This window comes from Gracilinanus agilis, chromosome 5 (genome assembly GCF_016433145.1).
Source record: "Gracilinanus agilis isolate LMUSP501 chromosome 5, AgileGrace, whole genome shotgun sequence".
Taxonomy (NCBI): domain Eukaryota; kingdom Metazoa; phylum Chordata; class Mammalia; order Didelphimorphia; family Didelphidae; genus Gracilinanus; species Gracilinanus agilis.
Window position 1 is genome coordinate 198391200 of NC_058134.1, and position 6000 is coordinate 198397199.

General features: G+C 37.2%; 1 protein-coding gene across 2 annotated transcripts in view; it reads right to left on the minus strand.

Annotated features, from left to right (window-relative positions):
* Positions 1 to 5758, minus strand: part of LOC123249305 (activating transcription factor 7 interacting protein) — a 139224-nt gene extending 133466 nt beyond the window's left edge. For both annotated transcript variants that reach the window (XM_044678298.1, XM_044678297.1), the window contains exon 1: positions 5583 to 5758. The gene's annotated coding sequence lies outside the window, so the exon portion shown is untranslated. The remainder of the gene's footprint in view (positions 1 to 5582) is intronic.
* Between the last annotated feature and the right edge of the window lie 242 nt (positions 5759 to 6000).

Genomic DNA, 6000 nt, shown 5'->3' on the forward strand with positions numbered 1-6000 from the left:
ATTGAGGAGATGTTGCAAAGATGAAATTGACAGGTTTGGGCCTCAGATTGGATAGGAAGGAGTGAGAGTGAGAAATGAGGACAACTCCTAAGGTTGCAAGCCTGAGGGACTGGAGGATGATGTTGCTCTCTAGAGTTTATGGGAGAGATACTGAGTTCTGTTTTGGACATATTGAATTTAAGACATTAGACATTTTTCCTGGAGCATTGAAACTTTAATTTTCCCAGATTCATATAGGTAGAATGTTATTAGAAGAGGAACTTGAGCCCAGCTCTTTTTTGGCTTCTTGATATTGCTCTTGGTTTTCCTTCTCTGTCTGGCCTCTCCTTAAGAGTTCTTGCTGGATTACTACCAGCATTCATTAACTGTAGCTGTGCTCAAAGGCTCTGTCTTGGGCAGGTGTCAAGAATAGTAGGCACTTAAATGATTATTGATGATGACTTCATCAAGATCCAAAATTCAACTAGGAGCTGTATGTAGATGAATTCCAGATGTCTATTTCCAGCCTTACCAACTACTGAACATTTCAAACTGGATATCCAGTCCTGTGGAAATCTCAAACTCAATACATTCAAAATATCTTTCCCTCAAAATCTTATTACTGTTGAAGACGCTACCATTCTCCTAGATGCCTGTGTCTGCCATCCCAGTGTCAACCTCAGCACCTAACTGCCATCTATATATAATCAAGAGTTGCCAAATTTTGTTATTTCTATCTCCACATCTTATTTGCCCCAGGCTCTCCATTCACATTTAACCTCTGTATACCAAGGAGGCAGCTAGGTCGCTCAGTGGATAGAGTGCTGGGTCTAGGGTCAGAAAGACTTCAGATTCAAACTTGACCTCATACTTCCTAGCTGTGTTGACCCTGAGCAGATTACTTAACCTCAATGCTTGACAAAAGGATTCCTGGATCCACTAGAGAAGAACATTGGCAAACTACTCCAATATCCTCGCCAAGAAAAGCCCATAGAGAGTTATGGTCCAAGTCATGAAACAACTTCATTCACACAGTGACCACCCTAGTCAGTCCTCATCATTATTCTCCTGGACTATTGTAATACCTCCTTTTGGGTCTCCCTACCTTACATCTTTCTCCCTGGCCAACACAAGTTGATCTCCTCAATTTTTGTCATTCTCCTCACCTCTACTCAAATTTCAATGGCTCCCTACTATCTCCAGGATCAAATATAAAATGCAGTTTGACTTCTATTTAAAGTTCTTCACAATCTGGCTCCTTCCTACCTTTCCTGTTTTCTTATATAGTACTCACTTCCTTGCACTACACAGTCCAGTCATACTGGTTTACTTGTTCTTATTATACAATGCTCCATCTCTCATCTCCAAGCCTTTGTACTAGCTGTCCCTCATGCCCAGAATTGTCCCTGTACTCTCTTTTTACCTATTTTAATTTCATCTATTATTGAAGGTCAAACTACCTCCTCAAGTCCAGTTCTACCATCCTCCATTAATTAATCTCTTATTTCCTATGAACTCTCTTCTTTAACATCAACCAAGTATTTTTTAAGAGCCTACATATGCAGGCACCTATACCAGGAAAGAATTGATATAAGTCGTTCTTGGGCAGTCAGACCTGGGTTTCAGGAATATTATTTTGGCAACTGAGTGGAAGATGGACTGGAGAAGGAAAAGGCCAACTAGAAAATTCCTATTTTAATCCAGGTAAGAGAATTTGGGGTGTGGGGTTGGAGGATGTCAGGTAGTGACTGTTCAAGTAGGGAGAAAAGAATGGATGTGAGATGTTAGAATAAAAAACACAAAACTTGACAACTGATTGAATATGGGAGTAGGGGAAAGTGAAGAGTTGAGGATGACTCTCAAGGCTTAAAAACTGGTGAGGTGCCTAAAGAACAACCAGTAGGAAATAGCAAAAAAGGAAAAAATAAACAATAATGTCCAGGACTAGAGAGAGTAGTACTATATATAGATCTGAGAATCCTTTGCATAAATAATTGCACCCATGGGAGCTGACAAAGCAAGTATAAATGGGGAAAAAAATAAAGAATCCAGAGACAACCTTGAGATTGATATACCTACAGCTGGGAGTGTGGACATGAATGATAATCCAGCAAAGTAGTAAAAGGGTTAAAAAAAATAGAAAAAAGTCCTGAAGAGCCAGAGAATAGAGGATGTAGGAAGAAAAGGTAGGGTTAAGAGAATTAAATGATACAGAGAGGTCATGAGAATTGAAAAGAGATTACACTTTAAGGCATTCAATAAGCACTTCATTCTCAAAGCACAAAGAAATACAGAGAGCAAGATATATAATCTATCACAAATTATTTGTTTTCTGTGCTTCAAATAAAAAGATTCTCATTTCTTAAACTAGCAAAGAATGACATTAAATTTTTGAGATAGAATCATTGTTTCAGACCTGTGAAGAGACTTGAGAACATCTAGTTAAATCCTCTCATTTTAGAAATTGAAAAACTGAGATCCATAGATGTGAAATGACTTATCCAAGGCCATACCAACTCCAGAGCAGACACCTGACTCACAAACTTGTTCTATTCACACTACAAAGGGTTGTTTTATTTCTGTAATTAAAATGAAATTCCATTTAGACAAACTAAGAACATTACAGAAAAGAATATCCCATGCTACTGGAAGGACAGTAATCAACATATATTTACTAAGCACACAAACTATATGCACTAAATGCCACATATTTATAAATTCCAGATCCTCAATCTTCAAAAGACCCTCCATAATCTGGTTTCACTCTATTTTACCTCATCTTGCTATTCCCTTTCACATACTGTTACGCTCAACTACAAACAAAGACAAAAATGAAACAGTCCCTACTCAAGGACGGGGTTGGGGGTGGGACCTGACAGGAGAGCGCAGAGCACATATATAAAGTAACAATAAATGCAGAGTAGTTTAGGAAAAGGAAGGCAATGAGAGTAGGGAATATCAGGAAAGGCTACACATAAAATGTTTAAGCTGAGTCTTAAAAGACATAAAAGGAATTCTACGAGGGGAAAAGTGAGGAGGAAGATCATTCCAGGCATGGAGGACAGCACAAAAGGCACAGAGACTAAAAATGGAGTGCAGTGTGTGACAAACAAGAAGGCAATATGGCAAGAGCACAGAGTGAAGGAAGGGTTGTAATGCATAATGAGGCCGAAAGGATCAGTGTGTGCAAGGTTTTGAAGGGCTTTAAAAGCCAGGGCTGACTAAATAGTGAGACAATAAAAGGTATTGTAAGAAAGATCACTTAATTTTTAAATTTTATGTAATATTATTTTCCTCATTCAAAAAGAAATAGGGAAAATGCGTATGAATTTTTCATTATCAAATACTTTAAAGCTTATACCCCCATGTTTTCAATTTAAATTTTTGTTCACTTTAAAATCAATCTCAACATTAACCTAATATGCAGTTTTAAAATATATATTCAACTCTCCTAAAATATTTACACTTTTAAAATCCCTTGGTTTTTCTAAAAAAATCATTTTAAATAATAGCATGCAAATTTACTTATGTAATTTCCTTTGATTCTCACAACACTGTGAGAAAAATACAAGTAATTTGTTACTCCCATATTACATATAAGTAAACAGACTTAGAGAGGTTGTTGTGCAAAATCAACATTATGTCAAGAGGCCAGATCTGAACCCAGGTCTCTCTAGACTCCAATAAATGAAATGTGACAATGCAATTATTTATAAATTCAAAACACATACAGGAAGATTTCTTACAGACAAGATTAAATACCAGTTCTATTGGGGAAAGAAAAAAGGGTAAAGAATTTTGCAGTATTGTCCTGTAAGTGTAAATTAAGTCCTAACTAGGAAGAAGGTTAAATATTTGTTGAATTGTTCTAAGAAAAAGACAAGTTCCATTCTCATATTCTGTCACCTGACTTACTTTGCATAACATCAATTTAAAATATGCAACCAGAAGAAATTTCAATTGTTTTAGTTTATTTTTTCCTCTATTTTTCTATTTGTTTTTGGCATCTGTTACTGTTAGTCTGAATGATTAAACATGTACCACTTCCTTATTTAACACCAACCTGATACAAATCTAGGTCTCTGTATATCAATTAGATGGTTTTATTCTTAATGTTTACCAGATTTAAAGTTACTAAAATTATCTAAGACCAATATTTCCACAGTGTGGGAGAATAATTTTAAGTCACTCCACTGACAGTTCATTAAAACAATGATGTTTTAAGGCACACAATAATCCTATAGAATCAGAAATAATCAGCAATATATTTACAAATGTTCATCTCAATGGTTGTTTCTTTAAGCTGTTTATATATAAAAGTATTAAAATCAATTGAAATGCAGTCCAGTAGTTACATGGGAAAAGTCCTGAAGCCTGAGACATAGATTCAAATTTTACAATTTGCCAAGTGACCTTGGGTAAGTCATTTAACGTTCTAGGTCTTAATTTCCTTAACAATAAAAGGGGAAGATAGGGTCAGATGCCAGTTAAAGTGATTCAGTCCTAAATCTCTGATTTCTATAGCATTTCATTGATGTTCACTCTATTATTTTCTTCTCTGAGGCCTTGCCAAAAGTTCCACTTTGTGTATGTAGATTTAAAGTTTACAAAACAAATATGCCCACTTATACATACTATCACAAAATAAAATATTAACATATTATTTAATGCTAATATTAAAAACTTAAGGTGATAAAGTAAAAATAAGCTATGGTATTAAATTTGGATAAATTATAAGATAAAAGAGAAAGAAAAAATCGAAATGATCAAATGTAATTTCAGAGGCAAATTGACTAAACTGACTCAAATGAAACCTTCATTAAAAGCTATATAAATCTGAAGAACTCAGGAAAACTAAAAAAATTTGTCAATGTAGTAAGATATTTTCTTAAAATTACATTGTCACATTTCCATAAGAAAGCTTCATATTCAGAAAATCATCACTTATAGACAGGGTTAAACAAACATTTGCAAAATTCTCAGTTTCAAGTTGTTTTTTTAAATACTTTAGGCAAAAAGCATTACTTATTTTCCAGAACTCATCCCATTAACTTTTTTATAATGAATTATTAAAGAACTTGTTTTTTAAAAGTTTAAATTCAACAATAATCCCAAAATTAACTAATAATCTAGAACCATGTGTGCTATATTTTACAAGAAGCCAGGTTCATTGTTTGAGAAAAGAGCCTAAGACAAAAAGTATTCTCTTGAAAATCAGTAACCTCAAGATAGGAATTTCTCCAAAGGTATCAAGACAGATAGACAATGCTTCAGAAAGGCGGGGGGGAAAATCTAGAACATAATGGCGTCCAGCAAAAAAAAAAAGAAAAAGAAAAAGAAAAAGAAAGAAAAAGAAAAAACCCAACCCTAGCTCTTGAAAATGAACATTGCGCTTGCGCAGCCACCGCCCTAGCAGCTGCACAATTGCAGCTACTGCCGGACCCCGCAGGATCACGTGCTCCCATGCAGCGCCGCCCGCAGCTCCGCAACCGCGCAGGCGCAAACACTCCATCAGCGACCGCCATAATGCGGGCAGCCCTGCGAAACTACAATAGTAATAGAAGAAAACTATGGTTATAACAGCCCCTAGGCTCCATATATACCTTTTGGGGCTGGAGATGCGGCAGGGAGGGCCAAGCTCCTTCCTGCAGTCCGCCCCGCACTGGCGTCTCTCAAACTCGTCACCTCAGTCTCGCGCACACTCCCCTCTCTGCGCCGCCTGCCGCCGCTGCTGCCACCGCCTCCGCAGATTCAAAAACAAACCCGCTTCTCCCCTGCACGCGCGGGGGCCGTTATGCAAATGAAAGGAGGAGGGGCTCATTCCTCCGGCTATTGGCCACGCCTCTAGAGCGCCCAGCCAATGAGAAAATCGGCCGTTGGTTCGCCATGCAAATCTCCCGGTTTTTTATTTGAATGAGGGAGACAATTAGCTCCTCCTCCTACCCCAGGGAGAGGTCGGTCGGTTATTGGTCAATAACCTAGCCGCCCGTTGGGCTATATAATTGACTTGTCGTACTTCGA